The sequence below is a fragment of the Staurois parvus genome, unplaced genomic scaffold (assembly GCF_062004578.1).
Source record: "Staurois parvus isolate SC_StPar_1 unplaced genomic scaffold, SC_StPar_1.0 ptg000299l, whole genome shotgun sequence".
Classification (NCBI taxonomy): Eukaryota; Metazoa; Chordata; class Amphibia; order Anura; family Ranidae; genus Staurois; species Staurois parvus.
Window position 1 is genome coordinate 18937159 of NW_028318095.1, and position 15866 is coordinate 18953024.

Consider the following 15866-nt stretch of genomic DNA (forward strand, 5'->3'; position numbering starts at 1 on the left):
CCTGATACCTTACAATCAATCGCTCTACTTATCCACGTCAGACTGGTACTCCTTCCCTATTCTACCACAATTTCTCCCCCCCTCCCCACTACCCTCCCCCTATTATTCTCCCCCTGTTTATTATCCCCTTACTACTCACTACTCCTCCTCCTCCTCACGGTTCAGTCCACCCCTAGCATACCTCTGATGTCTATGCCGTAACTCTATTTTCAACCCCAGCCAAGAGGTGGGGTAACATCCTAATACAGCTGTATTATATGCATACATTTATACTGAACCAAATGTTTTCTCCCTGATAAATTTTTGAAAAACTATCAATAAAAATTATTGAAAAAAAAAAAAGCCTATGAAAAAGGTACCAGCGGTATCTCATGGGGACCCCTACTGACCCCAGGCCCTCGGGCAGTGTCTGAGTTTCCAAATGGTCAGTCCGCCCCTGCTCCCCACCTATCATTGCCTGATTTAGTAGTAAACAGCACCTCTCCCCACCTATCATTGCCTAATTTAGTGATATGCAGCACCTCTCCCTAACTTTCATTGCCTGATTTAGTAGCGCCTCTATCCCACCTATCATTGCCTGGTTAAACAGCACCTCTCCCCACCTATCATTGCCTGGTTTAGTAGCACCTCTATCCCACCTATCATTGCCTGGTTTAGTAGCGCCTCTATCCCACCTATCATTGCCTGATTTAGTAGTAAACAGCACCTCTCCCCACATATCATTGCCTGGTTTAGTAGCACCTCTATCCCACCTATCATTGCCTGGTTTAGTAGAGCATCTATCCCACCTATCATTGCCTGGTTTAGTAGTAAACAGCACCTCTCCCCACCTATCATTGCCTGGTTTAGTAGCACCTCTATCCCACCTATCATTGCCTGGTTTAGTAGTAAACAGCACCTCTCCCCACCTATCATTGCCTGGTTTAGTAGCACCTCTATCCCACCTATCATTGCCTGGTTTAGTAGCACCTCTATCCCACCTATCATTGCCTGGTTTAGTAGCACCTCTATCCCACCTATCATTGCCTGGTTTAGTAGTAAACAGCACCTCTCCCCACCTGTAATTGCCCCACTTAGTGATAAGCAGCAACTCTCCCTGCCCGTTCATACACTATGTGACATAAAGCATGCTGCAAAATCCTCCTCCAGGCCGCCAGAACAAATGGAGCCAATGAATGATGTCACGGGCTATGAAAACAGTATTAAAAAAGCGGCGGAGACAGGTAGCATAAATATTTTTTTATTGATTAAAATGTGGAAAGACATCCAGAACATGGGAAGGGGAAAACTGGAGATTATTATTATTATTACATCGAATTTATATAGCGCCAAAGGGTTTGCTCAGCGCTGAACAATAGAGGGGGGGGACAATACATGAAACAGGAGATGAGCTTTAAACATTTACTGAATTCTTGAGTTAACACTATTTATTTCCAGATAATTTATTTGGGGGGGTTTTCCAACATAAAAATTGAATTTAACTGTAAGGCCTCATGCACACTTAAGCTGAAAAAGACTGCTTGTACAGGAGTTTGAGCTTTTCTTTCCTCTGCCTCTAAACTCCCCTCCATGTTAGCCTAGGTGTCCATGCACACTATAGACTTTTAGCACATGAGTGTTTTTTCATTTCAATGGCCAGGATAAATGGATATTCTTGCCAATGAAATGAATAAAAGCCCAAGCACTTCATGCACCTAAACACATTTAAGAAAAAGCGGCTTAGGAGCATTTTTGCAGCTGTTTTTCTCCTGCCTGGAGAAAAGTTTACAAGAGCCACACTGTGCATGAAGACTAAAGCCTTATATCCAACCCAAAATGTTTATCACCACCAAAAAAAATAACTCCTTTTTGTAAAAGTCTCAAATGAAAACTCCAAGTGTTTGCTGCCCTGAAGCCAGAGGCATTTTAAAGAGCGATGACGTGCAATCATTTTTGTGAAATACACAAATTGATAAAATAATATGTGAGTGGTAAAGTCATCTGATCCATTCGGTAATACCTTTTGTGATTTGAAAAGTCCATTTTCAGATATTAAGAAAAGCAAACAACACATGGTAATGAAAAGTCAGCATGCTTTATTCTTTTGTGAATTAAGCTTGTTATTTGAATGAAAAGTACCTCTTCATGTATATTACACGTCATTCTTTAATCAAGCTTTACGTACGTCGGAAAAAAAAAAAATCCTCTTTTTGCCATAAGTAGAAAGACCATTGTTCCACAGCAACAAGCCTTGGCAGCCTAGATCACGTGGTCTTTGGCTACCAATCATTTCAGCTAACAGCTTATTATGTTTATTCCACAGTGAGATAAGAGGATCAACAATGCTGCCCCGCGTATAGCTGATTACATACTATACAGAGAATAACATATAGGATTACTTACATTAAGTTGATCTCTTTCACATGTAAATCTGATGAAAAAAAAAATAAAAGGATATTAGTTTCTTGTATTTGATCATTACATCTCATTCATTTACAATATTATTATTCACACTGTCCTTTCTCTGAAAATGTAGAACCCATCACTCACAGCCATGTTGACGCTCTCATTGTTCTCCTTCTTTCCTGCTATCTATATTAAGAATAGATTTTCTACTATGACACGTTCTGAGACTTCATCCCCTCCTGCGTGTTGTCTGGGTGTCATTAGGGTGATCTGCTCCTCTGCATTATTTGCACTATGCTAATCTACACACATTCCTGTACATCTCACATATACTTGACAAACATTTTTTATAAGATCACTTGTTGACCACTTATTGTACTGCATGTATAGCAGACTTTTTGTTAAGTAGAATCCCCCATAGATGGACATTTAGAACCCTTTTTTGCTGGTTCCTTGTTCAAGGATAAATTCCTATTGACTAAACCCTGATTTGGCAGTGCAGACTGAACTGCACTCCATGACCCATTTTCAACTGACAGCGGGTTATAGTCCGCTGACTTCACTCAGCCGGTCCAGGCTAGGGAAAAACCCCGACTTTCATGTCGGGATCCACCCAGATGCCTGGACTCAGTTTTTCAGCAATGGGACGAGGACCCGAGCCAGCTGCTCCAGCCCCCTCCACAGCCCAGCAGTCCTCAGTCTTAGAGCAGGCGGGGGAGGAAAAACAAAACCTCAACTTCTCTTTTAAAAGATAAGTTCACCTTTGGAACATGTTGCATGTTCCACCTGTTTTTAGGGTGGAACATGTAACATATTCCAGCACCTGCAACTTATCCCCCCAGTGCCCCTTTCCTGTGGCAGCAGGCGGGGCATCTTCTCCCCGCACCCACTGTCACAATTCGAAAACAGTACGGACGCATGGGGCTCCGCCCTCACACCGACACATCAGTTAACTGTGAATGGAAAGACTACAAGAACCCTCAGTCACTGTAGCCGACGGCTTGTAGTTCTGCATAAACAGTAAGGATGCCAATAAGGGCTCTCGTAGTCCATTGACCTTCCGGCTCTCAAGTAATTGCCTGCTCGTACAAGGTACAGGCAGACAGCTATCTTGAGAGTGTGCTGGAGCCTGAGATTGCACCCGCGATCTACTTATTGCAGGTGCAATGCTCTGCAGTTTTCTTAGAAAAAAAATAGTAAACGCACATTTTGTTTACCTGCAAAAAAATATTAATTTATTTTTTTTTTTCAAAAGGTGAGCTTAGCCTTTAATTTTCAAGCGGAATTTCAGGTATGGATACTTTACACAGTTGAATTGGTACAGCTTGGACCAATGTAACTACATATATACCATACAAAGCATTCACCAATTGGACAAGGTGGAGAGGCAGGGCAGTATGTGACCTGGTCCAATCAGAGAACACTTTGCATTCAGTCAAAAAAAAAAAAAAAGCAAAGCATTTGCAGAGACTGAGCCAGCTGTCAATCAGGCAGCTAGGTGGATGCCAACATTATTGTCAGGATCCTTGCAAAGTCTGGAGCAGCTCTGTGAAGTCAGCTAACAACAGGCTTTAGCCTTCTGATGGCTAATTCGGAGCTACAAGAGTGCAGAAATAAGTGCACTTCTGTGACCTAGAAGACAAGTATGGCCAAAAAAGCTTTGGCCATACTTCTTTTTTAACCCACAAAACTAAAGCACCACGTGAACTATGAGCTGACACTTACCTTAAAGGAGAATTATGACAGTTTGACTACATGTGACTATATGTTAGTCCATCTCCCTGTGGAAATGTTATCCTGACAAAACTGCAGGAGCTCACAGAGGACAATGTTGGAACCAGCGAACACACTTAGCCTACAACATTGCAGGCTCAGAGTCTTTCCAAAGACTATAGAGGATAATGACATAGGCACGGACAGCACCACATTGAATTCTAACACACTGGATTCTACAACACGATCACATAAGCATTTTGGTGAACTTGTCATTAACAGATGTCTTAAGCAGTGCTTTACCACAATGTCTTTACTGTGGCAAACATTGTAGGAAACCCACCTTTCCTTTACAGCTTGGTCAGGCAATGGCCTGGAACAAGCATGTCTCCAATGAAGTGTTGTGACACCTGATTTGCACATGATGATTGTGGGCCAATGGTTCACTAATTAGTAAAGCCAGGATTAAGATTACAGCTCTGGAATATATAGCATCAAACACAAGTCAGCAATTGCAGCCCAACTTTTTTTGAAGTTAGTAGTGTGAAGAAACTGGTGACTTTAAATCCAATATACAGTTCTGGAAAAGATTTTCAAAAATGTGATCCTTCCTCTGGTCCATGAACAGAAAAATCTGTTTGACAGCTGGAATTTTTGTTGTTTTCCCACAGAAAAATGCAAACGTTGTGAGTACATACTATATTATAATGGTAGCTTTTTTCAGCGGTTACCATTTATGAAATTTATTATTGCCCAAAAGATTTCATAACCACTGATTTACTGTACATCTACGAGTAACCTAAGGTCTATGTCACATTAGTGATCAGAATTGTTACGACTCAATTTATGCAAGCCATAGACGGGTCGTTTATTGGCCGAATTTTCGTCCGAACAAAAAAAAAAAATCAGCCGATATTTACACCGTTAGTGGGGCAATGTCGTCGGCAGAATTTTCGCGGTTCTTCTCGTTTCTTTTTATCGGTCATGCTGGAAAATCTACAAGAAACGGCCGTTTTTCATAAGCATCGGTGGCAGTAACGACCGATTTTTCGTTTATCGGCCGACAATAATGCCTGCATTACTGTCTGCTTTGGCATCCCTCCATCTACTGCTGCCTAAATCAGGTGGGATAAGTGAAAGTGGGCGCTAGCCAAATGTACCACAATAGTGCCCTCTTTCACCTATCTCACGTATATTGAAAGTATATTTTACACTTAAAGGGGCAGCTGCCTTTACTCAGATTTATTTGATTTCACAAAAATATTTTTTGAGTATTTTTAGAATTTTTTTTATTTTATTTTTATTAGAGAATTTCCACTTTTCATTAAATCACTAAGGCGTCACCTGTTGCTACTCCCTCATCAGCTTCTGCAGCATCAGCCATCAAAGTAGTGGCTTTCATTAGGAATAGTTGCAGATGTACTTCTGAAATTTGGCAACACCTCACTAGTAACATGTGGCTCTATGAGATAGGGGGAACACTAAATACAACCATGCATAGGCTGGAGCTGATAGGAGATGGTTATGTCTTCAGAATGATTAAAGCAGGGTGGAACCTGGAGAGGCAATTTACAGTTGAACTACACAAGTACAAGTTAACCTTTTTCTAAACCAGCACTGAACCAATCCTCCCAACCTTCCTAAACAAATTCTATATTTTTCATTGCTCTCTGACAAAATAATTATTTTCAGCAATGCCAGCTCCAGCACACCTAGTCCACATGAAACTCAACAAGGTCATACGCTAAAACAGGAAATCTTTGGTGTATGGCCCCCATTTAAGACTTAAAGCACTAAAGCCGGCATAGATAGTGCAATTTTCTTTCCTGCAACGGCGCACGGGAGGGAATCCATCCCTGCTGGGAGAGTACAGTGATTACTGCTAGTGGCTATAGCTGCTGGTAATAATCACATGAAAAATCCGACAGGCTGCTTCTACCCAAGTCGTACAATAATCAAATCGGGTACAATTAGCCTGCCCATAGATGGCTTGAATCTCAGCGGTCTCTGCTGAAACAGCCAAGATTCAAACTATCTACGGCCAGCTTAACTGTGCAGACACAGAAAAAGCTAAGAATAAATTCATTGCAAAGAAGGTAAACACTGGAACCAGACAGCCTCTGTGGCATGGCGGTAAGCTATTAGCTAGGGCTGAGGGGGTTTGCATAGTATAGACGAAGGAGGTCTGGGAAGGGTGGGTTAGCGTTAGTTTAGATAAAGGTCAACCTACAGTATTCCTTAAAAGGATCCTAAAGCTGGCCATAGATTACTTTTTTTTTTGTGATCAGCCAGCGGGTTGACAGACCAATTACATTTAAGCAGGAGCAGCTACACATCTACCAAAATTTGGTCAATCACTGTTGAACCAGCTGAACTTTGATCCATGTACGGCCAGCTTAAAATGTTAACCTCCCTAGCAGTCTGATTATGTCCATATTTCTGTGCTCAAAGCTGTACATTTTTTTGCATGGAAATAGGTAGTTTTTTTATTGTAGGCCTGTAATTTTTAGGAATAACTCACTGAAATCTGTTCAAACAAGAGTCTAGTAAACATCCCGGGTAGGATAAAATTTGAAACATGAAATCAGAAATTATATTATAATAATCATAAAAATATTAATATAATAATAATACATGTAATTCAATAATATAATAAAACCAAAAACATTGAAGTTTGAAATATAGCGCCAAGTTCGCCCATCACTGAGCTTAGTCGCAAAATCGTTTTCAGTGTCTGATGACGAATTTCCCCACAAATCATTATCACTCAATTCTGCAAGTGGTTCTGATTTACTATCGCTGTTCTCTAGCTGGTCTAAAACCGATTTTGACCTAAAGGGCCGCTTTTTCGACACCATGGACATATCTCAGTTTCAAGGCGGAAAGAACAGTAAACATACAGGCAGTTATAGTGAAAAGATCAAAACCCAAAGAGATTACCCAAAAAATTAAAAATATCAAATGTATATAAAAGAACAAAAATAAATAAAGTCCCAATATGCAAAGTGTCCAAATAATGTGTCCAAACAAAGATCAATTTCTTGATAGGAAGACGCTTCCTACTCCACTGAAGAAGATGCAAATCAATCACAGGTGCTTTTCAAATACCTCAAAAAACAAAATCTCAACATAGTATATTACCTTTTAAATCAGAGAACTAAAGTGCCACACGTGTATCATGCAAAAAAAACACTCCAGTGTCATAGCACTCACGTGAGAGAGAAAAAAAAAAATATATATTTCGTTTTAAATCAGAGAACTTTAGTTCTCTGATTTAAAAGGTAATATACTATGTTGAGATTTTGTTTTAAGTCAATGAATGAATGGGTTTAAGTCAATGAATATATATTTTATTAGTACTTCAGGGGAAGGATATTGATATGACTTTAAGGGATTTTTGAGGATTTTATATATATATATATGTGTGCTGATTTATACTTATTCTAAACATACAGGCAGGGCACAGGACAAAGCACTCGGGACAAAATGTATGTGAAATGGTTTGATACAGTTTGATACTATGTGATTTTAGTGTATTTAGTGAATGTAATTTTTTAAAATTTTTAAATTTCCCACCGGTTCCATCCCTCGTACGTCCCGATGCTCGCAGGGACCGGAAGATGGATGCCAGCATCAGCCGGAGATGGCCGAGGACGCTGCAGGGGGGACATCGCAGGACCGCAGGACAAGATAAGTGCAAGAGGGAATCCCAGAGCAACGCTGCAGGGTAATCCCGAGTGCTAAAATCATTTGTATTATTTTCTTACCATGCATTAAAGGGTTAGCGCATCTTTTCAGAAAAAAATGAAAAGCTGAAATTACACCATACATAATTACCTTCCTCCAGTCCACTCTATACTTTCCATACCGTGGGCGATGCGTTGTCAGTGCCCCCCACCCCCCAGAGAAAGTGCAGTGGTCCAAGGACTTGAAATCCCCACTCTTCTTCTTCTGTCAGCAGTGCTCCCAGGACAAATCAGAGCAAATCTGACTGGTCAGCATCAGCATAGAGCATCACTCTGATCTGTCCTGGAGACGTTGCAGAGAGAAGAAAGAAGTGGGGATTTTAAATCCCTGTACTGATGCATCGGCTTTGTAGGCCCTGGCAGCTCATCACCTACGGAGCGAAGTACAGCAGGGACTGAGGGGGTGGGGAGAGTGCAGGCTTTTAGTACACCTTTTAATCTTTTCTGAAAATATGAACTTACACTTTAAGTCACTGACCCAGAACAAGAATGCAGTTAGTGAATCATTGGTATACCTGATATGCACATACTTGTTTTATGTCAGTGACTTATCAGGTAGCAAACAACAAATCAGGATAGAAATCCTTGCACACCTACCTTCAAACACAAGTCAGCAATGGCAGCTTCCATGCTTACCATCCAACAGGTTAAATATTTTATAAGTGGAGTCACATCTACAATCACCCTTTTTATTTTAATTAGCCCCCTTTCTCTTATTAGGAGATATACTATATTACCAAAAGTGCTGTTACTGTTGTCAGTTGCCTAAATTGTACACTATTCACATGCGATGGTATGTGTTTGTTAACATTATGTGGACTTGCACTATATTGCCAAAAGTATTGGGACACCCCTCCATATCATTGGATTCAGGTGTTCCAATCACCTCCATGGCCACAGGTGTATAAAATCAAGCACCTAGGCATGCAGACTAAACTACTTCTACAAACATTTGTGAAAAAATCGGTCGCTCACAGGCGCTCAGTGAATTCAGGCGTGGTACCGTGATAGGTTGCCACCTGTGCAATAATTCCATCCGTGAAATTTCCTTGCTCCTAAATATTCCATGGTCAACGGTTAGTGGTATTATAACAAAGTGGAAGCAATTGGGAACTTCAGCAGCTCAGCCACCAAGTGGTAGGTCATGCAAAATGACAGAGCGGGGTCAGTGCATGTTGAAGCGCACAATGCACAGAAGTTGCCAATTGTCAAGAGTCAATAGCTAAAGACCTCCAAACTTCTTGTGGCCTTCAGATTAGCACAACAGCGCAATGCAGAGAGCCGGATGCAGTGGTGTAAAGCATGCTAACCAGTGGACTCTAGAGCATGGGAAAAGTGTTCTCTGGAGTGACAAATCACTCTTCTCTGTCTGGCAATTTGATGGACAAGTCTGGGTTTGGTGGTTGCCAGGAGAACGGTACTTGCCTGACTGAATTGTGCCAAGTGTACAGTTTGGTGGAGGGGGGATTATGATGTGGGGTTGTCTTTCAGGGGTTGGGCTTGGCCCCTTAGTTCCAGTGAAGGGAACTCTTAAGGCATCAGTATACCAAGACATTTTGGACAATTTCATGCTCTCAACTTTGTGGGAACAGTTTGGGGATGGCCCCTTCCTGTTCCAACATGACTGCACACCAGTGCACAAAGCATGGTCCATAAAGACATGGATGAGCGAGTTTGGGGTGGAGGAACTTGACTGGCCTGCACAAAGTCTGGACCATAACACGATAGAACACCTTTGGGATGAATTAGAGCTGAGACTGCAAGCCAGGTCTTCTCATCTGACATCAGTGCCTCGCCTCACAAATGTGCTTCTGGAAGAATGGTTGAACCTTCCCATAGACACACTCCTAAACTGTGTGGACAGCCTTCCCAGAAGAGTTGAAGCTGTTATAGCTGCAAAGGGTAGGCCAACTCAATATTGAATCCTATGGACTAAGACTGGGATGCCATTAAAGTTCATGTGCGTGTAAAGGCAGGCATCCCAATACTTTGGTAATATAGTGTATCTTGTGGATCTAAATATAGGGAGGTAATGCTTTAGAACAGTGGTCTCCAAACTGCATCCCTTTGCTTGCCTTTACCCATCCCTTGGTACAGTGTTTCTTCTATTGACATAAGGCACTCTTCCTCCCATTGATATGAGGCGCTATTCCTCCCACTGATAACCAACACTGAGGCACTATTTCTTCCACTGACACCAATGGTGCACTATTTATTTCACAGACACCAACACTAGGGCATAATTTCTCCCATGGATATAAACAATTAGGCACTATCCCCCCACTGACACACCAATGATGAGGCACTATTCTTCCAACTGATATTAATGACGGGGCACTATGCCTCCCAAGAATACCAATGATGGAGCACTAGTTTTCCACTTACTAACCACAGGTGACATGCAATTTTTTTTACCCCTACTAACCACCAAATCTGAGACATTGGCCACTCTCAGACACTGGGGCATTTTCTACTCCCACCTGCCAAAGTTCAGTCTCCCTAAAGTCTGAAGGACAGTAAACTGGCCCTTTGTCTAGAGAATTTGGAGACCCCTGCTTTCAAAGGACATTAATAGGTAATAGGCATCTGCTGAACACCCACTGACCTGCTTTGTTGAAGAAAGCGGAAAAGCTTTAATGAGAAATATATGCATTATATGCCGAACATCAAATCCAGGAAATATACTGTAACATGCCTAATGCATAATGTTATAGAGATTGTTAACAGGCCGCTGTGTAAGCTAACCATCTATTAGCTGATATTTATTCCAAGTTGACCTGCTGTCAATTTTTTGACTGCTGCTTTAGCTCTCAAAGAGCAGACCTGTACATGACATCCAGAGGATTAAACTGATTGAAATGCAATTTGCCTAGCAACTCTTCATTAGGCAGGGTTTAAAAACAGGCCAGCAATCCAGTCCACTTCCTTATCTGTTTGCTGAAAATATAACAGACTCCACCGTGTCCTTTACCCAAGGCTAACCATAGAAATTAGCAAGCGCTCTGAAGAAATAGGCCAATTTAAATGCTCATTTGTCCAATAAAACAACCATTTGGATTAAAGAATCACAACTTTCAGACAACTGTCGATTAACGAACAGTTCAACAAATAAATAACTGTTTTCATCTAAAAGGAATTAATTTGTCAAATTCGATCAAATTGATGTTCTGTTGTGTCCAATGACTCTTTTTAAACAAACACGTTGTCTAAGTCCCAGTTCACAAATATGTGGTGTGGGAAACGCAGCAATCCCTGCGCACCTCCTGCATTGCAGATGCACTGTTTGCGATCCGCTGCGGGTGTCAATACAAAGTTAATGACACCCCAAATACATCACAATTGCTGTGAGGTTTGCCCATACCGGATCGCATGGTAGAAAACGACCATGCAGTGCGGTTTCAGTTTGGCTCTAAAAAAGGCGTCTGCACTTCTCTGGAGCAATGCGATTTGAGTTCATTCAAAATTGATGGGATAAAATCGCACAGTACAGAATCGCATGTGAATTGCACATGAATGCAGTGTGGTTTCTGTGCAATTCACAAGCAAGCTACAGTGTGAACCCAGACTAAAACAATCAAATCTGATCAGTTATTTATTGTTTATATATGCCCACCCCTGGAAAAAAACTCATGAACCTCAGATCTGGATGTTTTCCATTGGACAAATGACTGGGAACTAAACCCATCAATTTAACTGTGTCCCAAAACAGTTACAGTACATTCAAGGCATGTTGTGAATGATAACTATCACAGCTTCTTGTCTTCTCAACAAAACTGTGACGCTATCAAATGGCTGGTACCGTAACTGATCTTATGTGCAGCACCATTGCAACCGCAGACTGAAAAAAAAAAGCTAAGATGGCACCTTCCTTGGCTGTAAAAGGATAGTTGGGTTTAGTTCCATTTTATGATAATCAAATTTCCAAACATGAAGAATTGCTTCTATATTTTATGACACCATTGCATATAGATCTTGCAAAAAATGCTTTCTTGTTGATAGGCTCATTGTTCACAAGTCTGTTGACCACGGTTTTATATCTATGGTCAGTCTTACAAATGCTTACAAATACAAAAGAATATTTGGGCAATTCAGCTATTGAATAATTGTAGGCCTTTCCTATCTGAGTCTGGCTGGATAAATCTATTTTTACAGCCAATCACGTTTGTTTGCTCCTTAAATAATCTGGTGTCTTTCCATCTTCTTCCCTACTTCATAGGGTAGAACATAAAGGTTTGTCTGAAGTCAATGTGCATGTTTGTACAACGATCCTTTACTAAAGACACAGTTCAGCAGTCAGCTCATCCTTATACAACTGGCCATCACGAAAGTGCACCTCAGACTTTTGAGCATTTTTTGAAAAGCTCATTCCATAAACACTAATAATTTTCCCTGCTGTACAAATCATAGGTTCATTGATATGCAAGTGACAATGACAGATGATATCAAACAATTCTTCCAAGTACAGGAAATTCATATTGCATACTGTGGATCAAATATTCCAAGATGGAAGAACATGTGAAAAGACCAGTCATTCTATTACAAATAAGGGGTAAATCAACTAATATAGAAGGGTTTCCCCCGCCCCTTACACAAACCTGCATAGGAGGATGACTTATGGAATATTTGGCCAGATGGGAATTCCTTATTAGTGCTGTCTTGTGACAGAACACTACTTTACGCTTGTATGCAGGGCTGTAGTTGGACATCAGATGCCTATACCTTTCAGTATTTTAATTTTTTTATAATTTTCACACACACAAAGTGTGCTAAAAAGCAGCCAATTTTATCTTTTAAATATAGATTATCTATACAATTGCAGAGATGTTCTTGCTAAACAAAGTAATTATAGTGCAAAGATTAGTAAAATACCAAAGAAACTATTGAACATTAAAGTGTCACTAAACCCACATCAAAAAAACTATCTATAAATGCTGTATTTTATGCTGTGCATACTCCGTCACCGTGGGATTCATTTTCTGTATTTTGTAAAAAAAAAAAAAAAAAAAACAAACAAACCTGGTTGATCCTGCTGTTGTCCATCTCTTATTTCCGTCCATGTCCCCAATTCAGCTAGGGATTCTGCAGAGCAGTGTTGGCAGCTCTGCACATGCTTAGTTTTCAGTGAGTTTCTATGCTGAGCATTTCCTCCCTATCACAATTGAGCAGTCCATGTGACTAGAGTCACACCTGTGGGCGTATATACTGTGGTAAAGGATAGCCTACTCCCTCCCTCCTCCTTCATGCCCACTAACCAGCTAAACACAATAGGGATGGGATATTACATCTTGGTTCATGGAGGCTTCACCTCTCTCTTATTTTAAGACACAGGCTGGAGGAGCATAACACAGCCTGTGACTGGCAGCAATCCGCTCACACCATGGTATTGTCAAAAAATAATAAAGATTTGATTTCAAATATATATTTGTATGACAATTTAAAACAATGTATTGCTATTAATTATTTTTATTCTGCATTCCAAAGGCTGTTTTGTTTTTCATTTTGAACATGTGATCAGCAGCAGAGGACTAGAAGCTCCTCCTGCCACTTCTTCCCTGCAGACAGGCTGAGAAAGAGCTGTGTCATGTGACAGCTGTATATCAATTAGGAAAGAGGCACTTAGATTTATTTTATTTTAATTAAAATATTCACAGTGCCATCATCCATATACAGAAATAGAAGGGACAATGTAAATTAAAGTGTGTTTAGTATCACCTTAAAAAAACATAAAATTGAAAAAATGTCTACTTGTAACTCAAAGTCCACATGAGGATCCCATTCTTCACTGAGAAATCAAATAAATCAGTGCATTCTCCACCAGTGTAATAAACCATCACCAAAATGAATTTATAGAGGCTTATCAGAGTTCCATGACCTCATAAATGAAAATGAAGGTCATAACTCGTATGGATAGAAGCTCCCTAGCACAGTGTAGGGCACACAACTTGATATTAGATCAGATGCAAACCACCCAAAGATGTCAGATTGTTCTCACATTAAGGGTAAAGAGGACCCCCCAGTTACTAGGACTTCTTCTGATGCCAAAACTCCCTCACACGCACCACTCAAAAAAAAGGGCATAAAAAGAGACCATGCATCACATAGTGTGAACCAGATAGCACAATTTTAACAAAAAATAGAAACTGCGCTTACAAAGAAAAAAGGCAGATACAGTGCTGTGTAATTACATCAACATGAAGGACACATCCAGATCTCAATGACGTCATGTGCGTGGCCCTGTCATGACCGATTACCTAACTAAACAGTTTCATGCTGCTTGTGCTACGGAAAATATTATGACTCCTTTTAGCTGCATAGTTCTATCTGTAGCTGCTTCTGAATTTACTTATAAATATGCAGAGGTGACCAGATAAAGAGAAAAATAGGGTTAAGATACACTTTTACTACTTCTAAAGGGATGCCAACACTGCAACTTTACTCATCAAAACACAGTGATTATAATGAACCATACCCCCCCAACTATGAATCGGTCTAGAAAGGACCAGAAACAAACAGCTATTTCTGAAGAACAGAAAACTGTACAAATTTGCAACAAGCCTTGCATGGATCACTCAGAGGGGATTTATATTTTCCCAACAAATGTGGAGTTACACGTAAAATTAGGAAGCCTGTTGGTGAATTGAAGAGCCAGGAAAAAAATACTTTTGTTGACAATTGAAAAAGCTTCTGAAGATTAGGCACCTGTGCTATGGCCCCTGGAATTTGTCTAGCCCAAATCTAGTAATCGGATGATGTAATGACATTCATTATCCTAACTTTTATTATTGGGAGTGGATTGATGATTATGTATTTCTCAATAGCATTCATTAGCATTATCTGACTCAATGGAGCATCAAGAGCTAAATTTTTGTAGACACTTGTCTTGCTCTTCTGCATTTTTCCTTGTAAATGATTACTATAAAACCAGTGCTGAACTACAACTGTCTTTGCCAGGTGATTGGAAGATGCTACAGTAGGGAAAATAATTATTTGATCTCCTTCAGATTTTGTAAGTTTGCCCACTTACAAATAAATGAAGGGTCTACAATTTTTATCATAGGTGTATTTGAAATGATAGAGATAGAATATCAACCAAAAATCCAGAAAAGAGCACATGATACAAATGTCATAAATGGAGTTGCAGTTCAGTGAGTAAAAAAAGTATTTGATCCCCAAGTAAAACATGACTTAGTACTTGGTGGAGAGACCCTTGTTGGTAAGCACAGAGGTAAGATGTTTCTTGTAGTGGGTTACCAGGTTTGCAGACATCTCAGGAGGGATTTTGGTCCACTCTTCTTTACAGATCTTCCTTAAATTCTTAAGGTTTGTTGGCTGTTGCTTGGCAACTCAAAGTTTCAGCTCCCACCATAAATATTCTACAGGATTAAGGTGTGGAGACTGGCTAGGCCACTCCATGACCTTAATGTGCTTCTTCTTAAGCCACTCCTTTGTTGCTTTGGCGGTATGTTTTAGGTCATTGTCATGCTGGAAGACCCATCCACGACCCATCTTCAGTGTTCTGGCTGAGGGAAGAAGGTTCTCATTCAAGATTTTACAATACATGACCCCGTCTATTGGCCCCTCAATGTGGCAAAGTCAGCCTGTACCTTTAGCAGAGAAACAGCCCCAAAGCATAATGTTTGCACCTCCGTGCTTGACTGTAGGGATGGTATTCTTAGGGTCATAGTCAGAATTTTTCTTCCTCCAAACATGGAGAGTCGAGTTAATGCCACAGAGCTCAATTTTTGTCTCATCTGACCACAGGACTTTCTCCCAATCCTTCTCTGAATCATTTAGATGTTCATTGGCAAACATCAGAGGGGCCTGTACATGTGCCTTCTTGAGGGGGACCTTGTAGGTGCTGCAGGATTTCAATCCATGGTGGCGTAACTGTGTTACCAATGGTTTGTTTGGTGACTGTGGTACCAACTGCCTTGAGATCATTCACAAGCTCCTCCTGTGTAGCTCTGGGCTGATCCCTCACTTTTCTCATGATTGTCCTTACCCCATGAGGAGAAATCTTGC

General features: G+C 40.6%; 1 long non-coding RNA gene across 1 annotated transcript in view; it reads right to left on the reverse strand.

Annotated features, from left to right (window-relative positions):
• Nucleotides 1-2055: 2055 nt before the first annotated feature.
• LOC149457945 (uncharacterized) overlaps nt 2056-15866 on the reverse strand; it is an 81969-nt gene continuing 68158 nt past the window's right edge. The window contains exon 2 of the long non-coding RNA XR_016313545.1: nt 2056-2410. This is a non-coding gene — a long non-coding RNA (uncharacterized LOC149457945). The remainder of the gene's footprint in view (nt 2411-15866) is intronic.